The sequence below is a fragment of the Dipodomys ordii genome, unplaced genomic scaffold (genome assembly GCF_000151885.1).
Source record: "Dipodomys ordii isolate 6190 unplaced genomic scaffold, Dord_2.0 Scaffold93, whole genome shotgun sequence".
Classification (NCBI taxonomy): Eukaryota; Metazoa; Chordata; class Mammalia; order Rodentia; family Heteromyidae; genus Dipodomys; species Dipodomys ordii.
The window spans coordinates 8736075-8753488 of NW_012267309.1; positions in this window are offsets into that span (position 1 = coordinate 8736075).

Sequence of the window (17414 nt, forward strand, 5' to 3'; positions counted from 1 at the left end):
CCATTCATTGGCTACTTGTTTTCCCTTGGCTTCACTCACCTATGCAAGTACTCATTTCTTGTTGCTTATTTTGTTGGGCTTTGATTAGTCTTTTAAAAATTGTATTATTTGAGCTCTCCATAACATTTATTGTAATTCATTTAATTCATTTGGAACTGTTTGCATACCACTCATCATGTTTACTTATAGATTTATAGGAACATTCTATTCATGACTGGTGAAAGAAACCATGCAGCCTTGGTTTCTCTGAGGTTAGCTTGCTTCACTTAATATAATTTTTCCAGATCTCTCCATTTCCTTACAAATGCTATGATATAATTGTTTTTAATGGATAAATAAAATTCCATTGTATACACATAACACATTTTCTTAATCCATTGATACATTGAGTGGCATCTGCCCTGATTCCATATTCCATGCAATGAATATGGTTGTGCTGATGGTTTTACTATAACCTTGTTTGTGTTTTACTGGACAGATGTCCAGGAGTATAATTTCTGGGTAGTAGGGAAGCTCTATGTTTTGTTTTGTAAGTAACCTCCACACTGCTTTCCAGAGTGGTTGGAATGGTTGAAAAAGCTTACATTCCCACCAACAGTATAATAGAGTTCCCTTTTGGTCACATCCTCAGCAGCATTTGTTATTGTTTGTTTTCTTGATATTCACCATTCATAACTGAGCTGTGTGTTGTTTGATTTGAATTTCCTTTATGGTCAGAAATGTTGACCATTTCTTCATTTGTCTACTGGCCGTTAGAAACAACTATTCAATGGGCTAAAGACTTAAAGAGACACTTCTCAGAAGAAGTGAAATGGCCAGTAGAGACATAAGATATTCTTCTAATATGTGGCATTGTGTTGGAGAATTTCTTCTCATGGAGATTTCTATCACTGCTCTTGTTTCTAATAGTACTTATGTTACATCTTTAGTACTTACAGGCAATAGTCCTGTGGCCTATGGATGAGCAAGTTACTCTAGTAGGACACATCAGAAGGTTGCAAAAGAATTGTAGTTTGTTTTGGAAATGAAGTTTTCTTTCCAGAGAATAGTGCACAGACTTGGTAATCACAATTGTGATATTACAAAATTATAAAGTCAGGTACTCAATGGAGCAAGCATTGATGTGAGCTTTAGTATCAACTGTATATTTATTTTTTTCTTACCAAATTATTGGTTTTTATTCCTTTTAAAATATATTTTAATTTTCTTTTTTAAAACATTTAATAAGATTTTTATTGTAAAAATACTATACAGAGGGGTCACAACTACATGAGCAAGGCAATGAGTACAGTTCTTTTTTTAATTTTAATTTTAATTTTTTGTGAACATACTGTACAGAGGGGTTACAATTAGATGGGCAAGATAAAGAGTACATTTCTTAACAAGCATTACAGCCTCCTCCTTTGTTTACCCTTCACATCACTTCCCAGCCCCCCCCCCCCCATTCACTCCTCCCTATCCCCCCCTCTCCTCCCCCTCCCAGCACCAAAAGCCCACAGATTGGGAGAAGACCTTCACTAGCCATACAGCAGACAGGGGTCTCATATCTAAAATATACTTGGAGCTCAAAAAATTAAATCCCCCAACAACAAATCCTCAAAGAAACAACTGCCCAATAAATAAGTGGGCAAAAGACTTAAAGAGAAACTTCTCTGAAGAAGAAAGAAGGATGGCCAATAGACACATGAAGAAATGCTCAACCTCCCTAGCCATAAAAGAAATTCAAATCAAAACAACATTGAGATACCACCTCAGTCCAGTTAGAACGGCAAAAATCAAGAACTCTAACAACAACAGATGCTGGAGGGGATGTGGACAGAAGGTAACCTTACTTCATTGTTGGTGGAAGTGTAAACTTGTTCAACCACTTTGGAAAGCAGTATGGAGGTTCCTCAAAAGACTTCACATAGAGCTCCCCTATGACCCAGCAATCCCACTTTTGGGCATTTACCCAAATGTTTACAAACAAGACCATATTAAAGCTACCAGCACAACTATGTTTATTGCAGACTTATTTACCAACCCAGATGCCCCTTAGTAGATGAATGGATGAAGAAAATGTGGTATATATACACAATGGAATTCTATGCCTCCATCAGAAAGAATGACATTGCCCCATTTGTTAGTAAATGGAAAGACTTGGAAAAAATTATATTAAGTGAAGTAAGCCAAGCCCAAAGAAACATAGGTCTCATGGTTTCCCTTATTTGCAATATCTAGTATATGTATGAGTCAAGCAGAAAAGGTCAGATAATGTGATGTTACGAAAATGAACCCTTAGATACGTATTTTAATGTTTTATTCTTTCATGCATGTGTTTCTAACGCATTTATAAGATTATTTCTTTGTTTCAACTGTCTATTTAGATTGCAAGTATTTGTTCTTTTCTAGTGTCTTCATCAGAGCCATACACTAGCTGATCAGTTTCCAGAATGAACAACTCCTTCTTCCACCATACCCATGTGTGCTTTTTCTTACAGGTGACTTCCCTCTTATAGAGGGAAGCACCATATTCCATTCCTGAGTCACCTGGGCACAAGAAGTAATCAGTGACACATGAAGACACTTTAGATGGAGCTTGTGGGAGAGAAATAGGAGCTTTGCTCTGCATACATTGTATCTAAAAGTACGAAGCTGGATTTCTGTAGATAATATGTGTTAATAAGAGAATGTAATGCTTACAGTTCTCCATATCGAGCCCAAAACCAAGCACAAGTTATGAAAAGCAGAGGCCATAATGTAATAGGAAATTAGCTGGATGAGCCCTTCAATTGTGGTTATAGATAAAACCAAAATATACCATTCATTTTTCAGATTTATAGGTTATTAACTATTAGTCATCTCCATTTTTTAAATTGAGATTTTTTTACAAATAATTAAAATGCAAAAACCATTCTTGGTACTCTAACTTGATACAATACCTGTTCTAAATTCATTTCTTACACTATAAGAGAAACTAAGATACAAAATGATCTTAAGAAAAAAACCATCATTGTGTAAAATATTTGTGCTTGGTACAGATGCTGTTATCCTCAACTGAACTCATCCAAAATGAATTCTATCTGCCTTTATTTCCTAATGTGAACATAGCCTGAATTTGTTCTTGATATATATATAGATATATATCTATCTATATATATATATATTGTTCTCAGAGCTTACTGAAGTTATTGTAATTGATATCACTTTCTGTCTTATTCTTAAAATATTTTTTCTGTTTTTTAATCTCTACAATACCTTGGACATATAGGCACCATTAAAAATTTGATTGACACTAACCATTGACCCTGTAGACAGCCTGAGACCTTGTAGAGTTATACAAAACAGTTATGTGTATCCTAGGAGTGACAGGTAGAAGAATAAATTCAGGGTTGTTAGGGAAACTGTACAAAGGATTGAAAACACATTGCTCTATATCCAGCACAAGAGAATTATCTCCAGAGCAGAGCTCTTGTCAGCAATGAATCAAATAAATGGTTTCTTTTACTAAAGTCACAGGAATAAAAAAAGAGAGAGATTCTTGAAACATCAACATGAACCTGCTATTTTGTTGTATAAACAACAAAAAACACTTGTCCCTTCTCTGTTAATTCTATTTTCATCAAGAAGAATATCATTCAATTTGTAGTTCCTTGAACTTGATATGTTTATAAAATGTAGATGAATTCATGAAGTTAGAATATTGCACTCAAAACATACTTTCATTTACAAATTGATTCTCCCAGACTGACACTTAACTAAAATCTCTACTGTAGAAAAGTGCTAGTGTTTAGAATAGGCTCATTCTCTCTTCTTCCATCTCTACCTCTTTACCTCCCTCCCTCTGTCTCTCTCCCCACCATTCTGTCATCTCTCATTTCACTCCTGAATTGCATTTTGCTTAGAGCTTTGAAATGTCTATTTCTTTACTTACACATTATTATTTGATTCCATAGAAACAAAAGACTTTAACAATTAATCAGGAAAATATGCTAAAATGGCTGCCTACAAAAATATTCTAACATTTGCTGACAGGTACACTACATTATACAATGCTGGCTTAAATTTAAACCTATATCATTTGATAGCTCTTAAAATCATTAATTTTGCAGATATTATGCTTTTTCAATATAATTCATCAAAATATTACAAGTACTGACTTAGATTGCTACAAGCATTTTTAATTATCTCAATGCATCCATACCATCTTGATAACTATATATTCTGAATATCGTGTACATTAGAGAAAGCTAGAGTGAACTATTTTCTATGGCCAAATGTAAAAACAACCACCATTTGAATTTTGATTAAAAGAAATATGAGGACTGGGAAGATGGCTCAGATGTAGAGTGCTTGCTTTGCATGCATGAGGCCCTGGGTTCAATTCCTCAACACCACATAAGCAGAAAAACCTAGAAGTGGTGCTGTGGCTCAAGAGGTAGAGTGCTAGCCTTGAGATGAAGTTCAGAATTCAGGCCCCACAACCAACAAGAAAGAAAAAAGAAATATGAAGGATGAAAACCTCAGTTTATAACACATGACCCAAAAGTCACTTGTGACCAGTAGAATAATTTTCATAAAATCACTTTAATACTATTCTAACATTTTAAGCATTATTCCTTATTTTAATTTTAGTAAGAAAATTATATATCCCAACTTTTATCAAGACTGCTATCTTCTCATAATCCAGAAACATATCTTTGAAAAACTTTAACAAAACTGGAATCAAATCAAGGACTTCACATATATTACAAAATTTTTCTATTATTGAACTGTATCCTCATTCCATTGATAAATATTCCACTTTTAAGAACTATTACTTCGAAGAGAAATTTTAAAAATATAAAATGCTGACATATCCTAACTCAATGAAGATTATCAGTATATTGAATGAATTTGACTTAAATATAGAAAAATGAATATAATTTCAGATTATATGTGTTACATGTAATATGTACTATATAGAAATATCCTTTCTTCATCTTTCCATAGTATAACAGTATGTCAGAGCAATACAAAAAATATAACTGATTAGTTTAATAGACTTCTACTCCATAAAATGGATTAGTTATACAACTACCTAAGGTTTTCCCTAAATTTTGTTGTAGCAAAAAAAAAAAATAGACAATGGCATTAAGATTAGAAATCAAGGGCTGGGAAGTGGCTCAGTGATAGAGTGCTTGCCTTGCATGCATGAGGCCCTGGGTTTGATTCCTCAGCACCACATAAGCAAAAAGAAAAAAGCCGGAAATGGCGCTGTGACTCAAGTGGTAAAGCGCTAGACTTGAGCTGAAGAGCTGAGGGACAGAGCCCAGGCCCAGAGTTCAGGCCCCACGACCGGACCCCCCCCCCAAAAAAAGTTTAGAAATCAAGAGCTTTAGTTACTAATATTAGGCAAATGCCTGGATAGAAGTATATTGCTCAGAGTCAAAGACTGTTACAATTGAGAAAGAACAAAAATGAATCATTTTCTCTGTTTCTTCTTCATGTACATTCTCCCCTGTGTTTTGTTGTGTTTTGACATCTGTATATTTCCTTCATTGACTACTTTGAATCGAGTAGCATCTATTCTTTGAATAAAATGGTATTTCTTCTCACATTATTGAAACATTATTGAATATACTATGCAGTATTTATCTTCCTTATTTTAGAAAAAATGCAGATATTGGAATTCATAGTAGATATAAACGAACTAAGCAGGCAAACTTGTAAGAGCCTCAATCAAGATAAGTGTTTCTGATTCTATAAGCTAATCTCTTTGTTTAAAAATATGTTTACTACATTTTTTTACTGTTTCTGGATTTTTTAAATTATTAATAAGTTTTTTATTGTGAAAATACAGTACAGAGGGGTTACAATTACATAAGCAAGGTACTGAGTACATTTCTTATCAAGTATTGTTGTCTCCTCCTTTGTTTCCTACATTTTTACTGTGCTTTATTTTTTTACCATTCTCTAAGAATAAACGACCCTTATTTTGTGTTCTCTTATCATTGTCAGAGTATTTTCAATGAGTAAAATAGAGAATGAAGAGGTGACACCTTCCTAAAGGAGAAATGTACTCATTACCTGATTTATGAAACAATAACCCCTGTGTACAACACTTTACTAATAACAGTAAAATTATATTTTAAAAAAACACAACAGGCACTCAAAATTTCCTTAATATGCATTTTCTTCTCACAAAATAACTAGCAGTCTGATGTTTCTCAAGATTATTCCAAAGTGTGTAGATTCATTTCAGCAGATGCTTACTGAAGAGCTTGGGGCTATCAAAGCTTCAATTTGAATAAGATCCTTACTTTGAAGGTGTTTACAACCACCGCATAAAGACTTGCAACAGCCAACACTAGTAAAAGCTGTGATTTTTAAAAGTGATAAAAAGTAGCATAAAGAATATTGTGTCCTAGGGAAAAATGGAGAGAAAATAGTATTTTACCTCATTCTGATACACAAAAAACGTCATTGTTGGAGGTGATTTTCTTATTCCATATCCTCTTGAAACTAGAAACTGAATTCATGTCCTTTCTCTTGTTAAGCAAGGATTTTACTGGTTGCTTTGGGCTTGCTTTTCATGTAGGGTTTCACACTTTCCTCCAGCTGGCCTCAGAATATGATCTTTGATTTTCTGCCTCCTTAGTAATTCCATGTTCCTAATTATTGTATGTTTCATATTAATTCTGGTAGATGACAAAAAATATAACAAAATTATATCTACATATAACTTTTAAGTATATCATATGTAAATATAACTTGTAAGTATATCAGAAATAAATATAGATGTTTCTGAGTCTGATAGGCAATTTAGTAAAGAAAAGCTGCGAGGCTTCCTAATATGAGAAGTGAGGGGTTGGAAAAGAGCTGTTTCATGCACAAGTAACTGTTGTGAATGAAGAAACAAAGTTCTTTCTCATCAGCAGTTACAACAGCAGGGAGAAATGTCAGATATTATGTAATGACAGCAATACTTATATTTTTGCCTTGCCCCTTCCTTGCCAAACAATCTATAAAGATTTTTTTTTAATGTAGTAATGGGATTTTAAGAAGAGACTTAGTCAGAAGACAAAAAAATAGTAATTTTTAATGTGACTAATCTGACCTTAATTTGTAAAGGAAGCAAGAGGTGTCAATTTGAAATTCCCTCTTCTAACTCTAAACTGTAATAAACAGAAACTCGTATCCATGGCATCCTGAAGGTTCCATCTAATGCTCCTCTTTCTCTTAAATCTTAAAATAGACTGACCTGATTTATAAATTGTGTAATCATTTTACTTCAACTTTTAGATGTAAATATTTATGAATTTAATTAACTTTTCATGTACAAGTACACCCCAACACCTGAAACTCAGCAGCATGATTCTCCTCACTTACTTATTACTAGTTATACTGAGATAACTCTCTATTTGCAAGGCACATATGTGTTTTCTCATTAAACTCTCAAATATTAAAGTAAAATGTTGAGATTTAATTTATTTATGAAGAATATAGATGCATATTTGAGTATGTCAAAGCGCTTAAAACTAGACTATAATTTCAAACTGTAAAAAAAAAAACTGGCTCAAATGATTACTGTGATTTCTAATTTTTGAATTATTTTTTTGTTCTCAAAGAAAATAATCCACATCCTTACAATTATCTCCCTTCCCTAGAAAAGAGTATTTCTTTGTATTTTACTTTATTTTAAAATATTTTATTATATTTAAATACTGGAACAAAGAGTTGACATTTCTCAACTCTTGCAATACATCTTGATCAATGCCACTCCTTTCAATATTCTCACTCATCCCTTCCGACCTGTCTCCTTCCCTCATTTTTAATTTTTTACTTTATTCTTCCTCCCCTTCTCCTCTTATCATGACCATACCACTTTCAAGTACATTAGAAGTGTCAAGAGAAGCAGTCAAATTTCAATCTTCTAAAATAACCAACACATAATAAATACATAGTACATTAATTAGCAACTCTGAAAAATAAAATTAAAGAATAGAGGTTGATTTCCTGGGTGAAATTTGTGATATTTAGATGAGATGATATCCCAAAGGATACTTGTGTATATAGATCATGCCTTCTTACTAGTTGGAATTATATTATCAATCTAGTTTATTTTATGAGCTTAGGCAGTGCATTTTGTTTTCTAAATTGTACTTAATATTTGCCAGGAAATTTGTTTCAGTTAGAAATAGACAAAAACAAAAGGCACTGAGCTTCTTGAACTGTAGCCTAGTTCATTTTAGAGAACATAACTCACCAAATAGTTTACAGGGAAGAGACTCTGTGACCCATCAGAAGCTATAATGGATCCCCTGCTTTTGTGCTTGACCTTGCAGTGAGCGGACAGAAGCTCTCAATGTGGCCTGGCACAAATCAATGAAAAGCCGTACTTGAAAAGCAGTAACATCACAAACAGAAGAATCACATTTCATACACTTCTAGCTTGACTGTAAATGAGATATGAATTGATGAGGCGTTATGCCTGTGTTTCTTAAATGTCTATCTAAATGTTTTTATGGCATTTAAGTGGCAATGAACAATGTTAACAAAAGCAAACATCTGGAAGGCCCTCTTTAGCAGTTTAATTGCAGTATTTCTCAAAGTCTGCTCAAAGCAGTTAGTTGCAGACAAACAAGATTAAGTATATTGTGGACTTAGTGACCATTGTGATGCAGTAGTAAGACTATGGTACTAATTGAAAATCACCACTTAAGATCACTTCTTGTTTCCCATCAGCAAATACAAAAGATTGTTATTTCTGAAGTAGGAATATTGAGGAATTACTTTATCCAACTACATGCATCTAAAAGTCAAATTTTCTTCATCTTACACATTATCAGTTTAACTATAATACTTTACTGTCCTGTTAATGAAATTTAAGTAGCTCTTAGGTCTGCACACTATCATTTATTTTAAAATATTCTTTCTCCATAACCATTCATTCAAACAACTGTAATAGTTATAACACCTCAAATTAAATATCTTTTCTTGTTATATTTTTCTCCTTTTTGTGTGTGGCACTTATACACTCCAAAGAGTCTGTGCTGATCTTCACTTCCTCTATATCTATGTTTTTACCTCTGGTATGATTGTCTACCTCCATGTTCAGGTACTACATATTCACATAACCAATCAGATTTCATTCTTACAAAGCACTCTTTCCCAATTTATCCAGCTGAATGTGATTCCTTTCTTTTCTGAATTTCCATATGCCTTTCAAATTGGTAGAATAAAAGAGCACCTTATTTTTTCTATCTGTTTGAGTTGACTTTATTTATTTATCTATCTATCTATTGATTTATTTAGTGCTAGTCCTGGGGCTTGAACTCAGGGCCCCGGCACTGATCTGAATTTTTATGCCGAAGACTACTGTTTTTACCACTTGAGCTATAGCTTCACTTGCAGCTTTTTGGTGAATAATTGGAAATAAGTGTCTCATGGACTTTGCTGCCCTGGCTGTCTTGAAACCATGATCTTCAGATCACAGCATCTTTATTAACTAGAATTATAAACTTAAGCCACTGACACCCAAACAATTTAGTTTATTTTTAATACTGTTTTATATAAACTGAGCAATATTTCAGGATATTTAATATTAGATATTTTAGGTTTATAATTGTAAACTATTATTTGTTTTTTAAATAAATGTAATATAAATATTGTTGAAATCTTGGAAATTTGGCATTTATTTAAATATAGCATGCACACATGCATACATACATATAAAAGCACTTTTTAAGCTCTTTACCCATATTCATACAGGAAAGTTGGAAGTTTGGAAGTTTGTAGAGATGAATTCAATCATGGCCACAAAAAGTAGCAAGAGAAAAGGACTGGTGGCTCCAAAAATAAAATAAATAAAAATAAAAGTATCAGGGGGCCAGGAAGATATTCTGGCTCTTAATCAATTGTATATTTTAACTATTTAACTAAACTGCCAAACCTTGTTTTAGGTTTGAATGCTATAGTGAAGAACAATATTACCATAAGATCTAACCTCAGATTTCAGTAGGAAAAAAGTGAATCAATAAACACAGATTATTTCATTAACTAATAGAGGCTGGAGTATTTTGATGAGACTTGAGATCAATACAGAAACAATTATTCTACTAAAGGAAAAAAATTACCTTGAAAGTGATAGATAAAAAGCTTACATTCTTATAGATAATAGTTTCATTAAGAGCAATTATTATATTTTAGTTTCTAAGGCTTGGACAATCCATCATAAAATGTTGTCATGGTATTACATAGAAATATGACAATGGAAATCCTTCATATGAGTAATATAATAGAAATATATTTAAAAAACTAAGACAAAATGTGAGCCGGTTGCCGGTGGCTCACGCCTGTAATACTAGTTACTCAGGAGGCTGAGATCTGAGGATCAAGGTTCAAAGCCACCCCGGGCAGGAAAGTCTGTGAAAATCTTATCTCCAATAAACCACCAGAAAACGGGAACTGGAGCTGCAGCTCAAGTGGCAGAGCACTCTCCTTGAAGTGAAGAGCTGAAGGCCAGCACTCAGGCCCAGAATTCAAGCCCCACAATGGACCAAAAAAAAAAAAAAAAGACAAAATGTGTTGATTGTATGTACAGAAATAATTAATAAATTAATGATTGATTGATTAGAAAATATTTCACCAAAAGAAAGATAATATCTTTAAAAATGATTGAAATTTATCAAACATGTATAGCTATATATATATATATATATATATATATATATATATAAGTTATGCCTATGTTTTTCTTCAATTATATCCTATACACTTGCCTTGACTATTTCCATGATAAGGATGTAAAACCTTTTTGAAGTAAAATCAAATAATTCCCCATCATTTTTTTCAAGGTCAATTAAGCACTTAAAATCCAATGAAATTTTAAAAGAACTGAAGAAATGGCAATAACTTCTCTGCAGGGAACACTATCTTTTGCCATTCAGTTTTTTCTTACACGAAGTAAAGGCCCAGAACTCTCTTCTACACTTTCATTACAATGCCAAATACAGGGCTGTGATTTTGTTCTACTTGGAATATTTTCCATTATTCTCTTTAGTTAATAAACTGTCACTTGAAAGGAGGTTTGAAAGGCCTTTTCTCAATGAATCATAGAAGTGTTCTGACTTCTTTCATGATTATGCATGCTACATTTGAAGCTAATGAAGTATAGCTTTTGAACTGATACCTCCATAGTAGAAAGAGACATCATGTCACATCTTCTATTTATTTTATCATCTACTCCAAGTTAACAAAAAATGCATAGATTGCCTTACAAGTATGTCATTTTTGACAGATGATGAGCGTTCCCATTGCTATTCTTTCCAATAGCTTATTACCATATGCAATTTTTTATATTAACTGTGACTAAAGTTACCAAGAGAAAATAATCCGTAATATCCACAATACATAATTTAAGAACTGTTGAAGGGACAATTGTCCCTACAATTACTTTGAAACAGTTATTTTTTAGAAATATAACAATGCTTGATATTATTATCATGATATGTTTATTATTTTTGAAAATGGCTTTTAATCCAGTTGAGGTAAAACTATGCAATTCATTCTATTATTAAAGGGCACCTAAAGGAACAATTTATCACTGAAGAAAGGCATTCATTCCAATAACACTAGTGGCATAACTCAATGACTATAACTGGTCAATTCAAGTTTGAGTAAGATTTCAAGAGTATTAATGTTTTCGATACACAAACAGCTTGTTTTATATACATAAACATATAAATACATGACACACAAACTGGATTTAAATATAATGCTTAGTGGATTTCAAACTTTTAAGAGGCTACTACAGAAAACAGAGCTTTTAAAATGAGCTCCAAAAATAGAATTCCAATTGTGCAGAATCATTTTCAAAATAGTGTGTTCTTAGTATTCTAAGAGGAATCAAAGTTCAGTTTTTCTCATAAAATAGAAAGTTGTTCATACATATATTTACATCTGTTACTGGATAAGCATAGTTTTTTATGGACACATGGTTTTGTTGTGTTTTTGTTCAAAGTTAGCCTTGAACTCATAATGTTTCCATACCACACTCCAGACTAGCCTGTTACCCTATGCCCAACAGCCAGATTTTTGGTTTTATAATGTAACTTGTTTCATTTCAATTGACAGCTTTTTAAATATATTTTTATTGTAAAGATTCTATACAGAGGGGTTACAGTTACATGAGTAAGGTGAGTACATTTCCTATCTAGCGTTGTTACCCCTTCCTTTGTTTTTCCCCTACTAGCCCTTCCCTCCCAACCTCCACAACTCCTTCCTGCCATTTCCCCCCATCAGGTTGTAAAGTTTATTTTCAAGGTATTGTCTTGTACATCTCATTGTTACAATGAGTCAACCTGTATCCTTGTTTCAGCATTTTGTTATTTCCCTTCCCCTCCTCAAATTAGAAAAATGTATATATAAGATGCAGGGCACTGGAATCAAATACAGTGAAAACAGGGATTATACCATGGGGGAAGAACATATAAAAGAAACAAAAAAATAGTACATTAAAAACAACAGCGACAAAGATAAAACCTCTTGTGTCCCTATCTTGGGGTTCATTTCACTTAGCATCATCTTTTTTTATTTTTTTTATTTTTTTAGTTTCTTTTTTATTGTGAAAATACTGTACAGAGAGGTTGCAATTACATGGGCAAGAAAATGAGTACATTTCTCATCGAGCATTGTAGCCTCTTCCTTTGTTTCCCCTTCCCATCCCTTCCCATCCTCCCCCCGACCCCCACCCAATCCTCTCCGCTCCCCCGAGTCCCCACACCAAAGTTGTAAAGTTTCACTTAGCATCATCTTATATGGTCATATGTACAGACCTTTTCTGCTTGTCTGGTAAGATTATCCTAGACGTATACCAGTTATTGCAAATAAGGGAAAACATGGAACCTATGTTTCTTTGGGCCTGGCTTACTTCACTTAATATAATGTTTTCCAAGTCTTTCCACTTCTTAACATATAGGGCATTGTCATTCTTTCTGACGGAGGCATAGAATTCCATTAATTCAGTAGATGTTACTTGCTCTAAACAATGTTAAATATGTAAGAGAAGAAAGGTATTTGAGAGAGAATTGTCACATGCCCAAAGGCAGTGTTTTGCACATTATTATGGGGAAATTATGGAATGAGGTATCACAAACAAAATTGAAGTATAAGAGTTATGGTAAAATTGGGCAATTAATTGGAAAATTGTTTTATAAATGCAAAAGCTGCAAAAAAAACACTCACATAACAGCTTATTTTAAGACAAAAGTGTATACACAGAAGACAATCACCCCCAAATATCTGTATAAACTTTCTCTTAGAAATGCCCATCATCCAGGCACCGGTGGCTCACAAAGATGGCTCACGCCTGTAATCCTAGCTATTTAGGAGAATGATACTTGAGGATCACGGTTCAAAGCCAGCCCTGGCAGAAAAGTCCATGAGACTCTTAGCTACACATTTAACCACCTGAAAACCACAAGTGGTTCTGTGGTTCAAGTCGGAGAGTGCTTAACCTTAAGCTAAAGAGCTCAGGGTCAGTGCCCAGGCCAAGTTCAAGCTCCACAGCCAATAATAACAATAAAATGACCATCAACGTTCTTTATAGTTACAAGAATTTCATAAAGGTGAATGGAATGAACATCTTACTTTTAATCAATGATTGAAATTGAACTCCCAAATAGATACATGAAGACATATGAAGAAAATTTTTAAAGATCTTATACAAGAAGGATTTCATATAATGAAATTTAAATATAAAACTAATATTATCTTTTATAATAATATTATCCTTCTCAAGGTTAAAAATTAACTTTTGGTTCTCTGAGCTCTTCAGGTATTCTAACCAATCAAAGTGGTCTAAGTCATTAATTCTGAATTCACTGTAGCCAAGCATTCACTAACTCTGTAGAATATAGATGAGAATTAAGTCTTGGCTTTTATTTCATGATAAACCAGAAGAATTCCCAAGAGTCCATCAGGTTCTGGCTTTTCATTAAACTGGTTTGTTCCTAAATATACTGTTGTCAAGTACACTAAATTAGAAATCAGACCAAATTCATTTTACCCATGATTTAACTACTGTGGACCAGTTTCTTTAGTTGTAATATAAATTATTGAATCTTCTCCCTAGCTTTGAATTTAATAAATGTGAAATATTTAATGCTACTATTTTTCTATTTGTTATTGTTATTATGAAGGTGATATACAGAGGGGTTACAGTTTACATAAGCCAGGTAATAATTTCATTTCTCTTTTGGACTATGTTACTCCTTCCCTCACTCTCTCCCAGTTTTTCCCTACCATGCCAACATATATGTTGTTAAGTTCATTTCTACTCATTCTCCATTTCTACTAACTAATCCAAATTCTTCAAAACTATGAGTGAATACATTCTGTATAATAAAGGTTGTTATATTAAATATAATTAAGAAAGAGCAATAGAGAGTTGAATTTGATCAAAGTACATCATCTGCATGTACAAGATTCCTTCTGTACAAATATCATGTAATAAGAAGTATACATCCTCTAAAACAGAGATTTAATAAGAGGACATTCAAGTACAAAACCAAAACTTGGATAGGTTGTTTGTATGCTGGGAAGTTACATGAATTTAGATTTTATTTGATTGTTTATAAAATACATAGTAAGAATACATTCCATGCTGTAGCTATGAGCATCTTGTAGAATAAAATATATAAAATGCCTAAAACAGTATCTGAGTATAGGAAATTGTTTTTAAGTAAACATTGCTATTATATTTTAATTCTGTGGATGCAATTGCAGTATATATTTGCATAACTTGGTATATCAGATGTATCTCTAATATGATATTAACTTATATATTGTAACCATACATTAGACATATGATTCCTTCATTATAAAACATATTTAATTATCATAGCTACTATAACATACATTGAATTTCTAAATAGTTAAAAATTTCTCCAAGACAAAATTTTGTACACTTCATGAATTCCATTAGACTGGTATATGGCTTTGTGCTCAGTCTTTATTTTTCATTCTAGATATTCATAAATTATAGTTAAACCATTTTCATGATTTTGCTATGTTCCTATTATAATTCTCATGAACTAAAAATGTTTTTTTCTGCTAATACAGAAATGACTGAATAGGTGAGTTTATCCTGTCTATCAAATAAAATAAAACTATATTTGCACTATTTACACAAACTTTATAACTGTTCTAAACAGTGTTGTTCAATAATTTTGTTTTTTAAGCAAAAAAATAGTTTCAGCTTTATTATTTTAGAATACTTTCATTTGTACATTTAGGAAATAAAAAGTATGTGAACAAAACTCAACTTAAAATACCATATTCCAGTTCTCTGTCTATAAAAATTCAATTTAATATAAAACTCAACATACATTTATATATAACTGCTTTGTAATAGATACTTTCTAAACTGCTAGGGGCAGAGATTTGGCAAATCTGCTTTAGAAGATTATGAAGCCCAGTAAAAGATATTAGAGTACAAAATGAAACATTAAATTATATATTAGACACAGATAGAAAAGGGCTTATTAATAATATTGTCTGAGGGTATATTTTGAAAGTGTAATTTTGCATTGCTATGTTACAATGTGTAAATAACAGTTCTTGTAATATTTTAAGGCTTTATGGAATTTTCTTTGTGGAGGATCTAGTTGGGGATATAGTACCAGGACAAGAAAAGGAGGAGGAGGGAAGATAAGAAGTGTGAAATCCAAGAGCAGAGTTCACACTGGCCTTGGATACATTTCTTGTTACATCTTAAGTGGCTAAGTGGAAAAAAATGTATCATAGGAACTTTGGAGATGATTAAGAACCCATGACATAAATGTCATAGTATTCTGAACAAAAAGCAGGTTGATGATGACACATGGAATTTAAAGTTAGAACTCTAGCATATCTCAGTGATCCTAAACTTCATCTTCAGAAAACTACTTTTGATTTTGTGCTGATTTTTTTTTTTTGCAAGGCAGAAAGTAGGAATTGTCAGCACTTAAATGCTGGTCATATACTTAAATGATTTAAAAAAAACTGTGGTATGTACACAAAGAAAAATTAACTTCTTTTTTGGAACAACTTTAGATTTGTAGAAATTTGTGAAGTCAGTATGCCAATTTCCCTCATTCTTTGCATTGTCTTTTCTGTCAACAGTTGATAGTAACAAAGATATATTTATTAAGCCTAATCCACTAACATCAATTCAAGAGTTTTGGCCACAGTTTTTATATTATTTTCACACTTTTATTCTTTATTAGGATTCCATGCTTTCTTCACACTTTTCTGAGTATTCAGACCAACATATGGTATTAATATGCCATTTCCTTTCATTAGCTTCTTTGCAGCTCTGAGATTTTCTACCTTTCCTTCATTTCCATGACCTTGACAGTTTTGAAGTTCTAGTCCATAACTTCCCCTTTTCATATTCTATTCTCTGGTGCCACTTTTATAAGTACAGAGTGAATCAAAGGGAAGAGGATTAAACTCTGATGCCTGGAGATGAAAGTATCTGCTTATGTTATTCTTAATAAATTTTATATGGGTTTTTGTCTAATTCATATCGTCTAGACCAAGGCTTTCAGAGAAGGAAGAATAAGACACTTCTTATAGTGGCATTTTAAAGAAATAACCATGAGATGATTCATTTTGAAAGTATCTATTTTAAAATGAACATGATAAGAAGTCAAAATAGGCTATAATTAAGCCTTCTAAATACCTAGGCATGTTAAAGCATCAAAAGCATCTCCAACTACCTTTGTAACATTTTGACACAATATTACAATTGCTTTGCAGTTGTTTGTGTGTGTGTGTGTGTGTCGGTTGTGAGGCCTGAACTCTGGGCCTGGGCCCTATCTCTCAGCTCTTCAGCTCAAGGCTAGCACTCTACCACTTGAGCCACAGCGCCACTTACAGCTTTTTCTGCTTATGTGGTAATGAGGAATTGAACCCAGGGCCTCATGCATGCAAGGCAAGCACTCTACCACTGAGCCACCTTCCAATCCACTTTGCAGTTATTGTAAATATTAAATTTAGAGTGGGTTTGTAAACACACACTTATAATCGTGCTCAGAACATAAAACAAACTCACTCTTTTATGAAAGTTGAGGTAAATGATTCTTCTCTCTCTAAAGATAACTCTTTCTGATGAACACTCTTAGATTCAACCTAGATTCCTTTAATGTACTCTCTGGTTAAGAGCTGGGTGCCACACAGGCACACAGACCTTCAACCAAGTTGTCATCTGTGTCTGATTCAACAGTGAGTTCTTCAAGTAGTCAAACTGTGAACTTTAATCTTTTTGTTTTCTATGAAAATCTGCCATCTTTAGAATTTGTGGGATCTAAGCCTTGACTTGGTTATAGTGTGGATATGCAGATAATAATCTGTAAAAGTGAAATTGATTGACACATGTTAGCACACTGCTCATCCCTGATATCTGATGG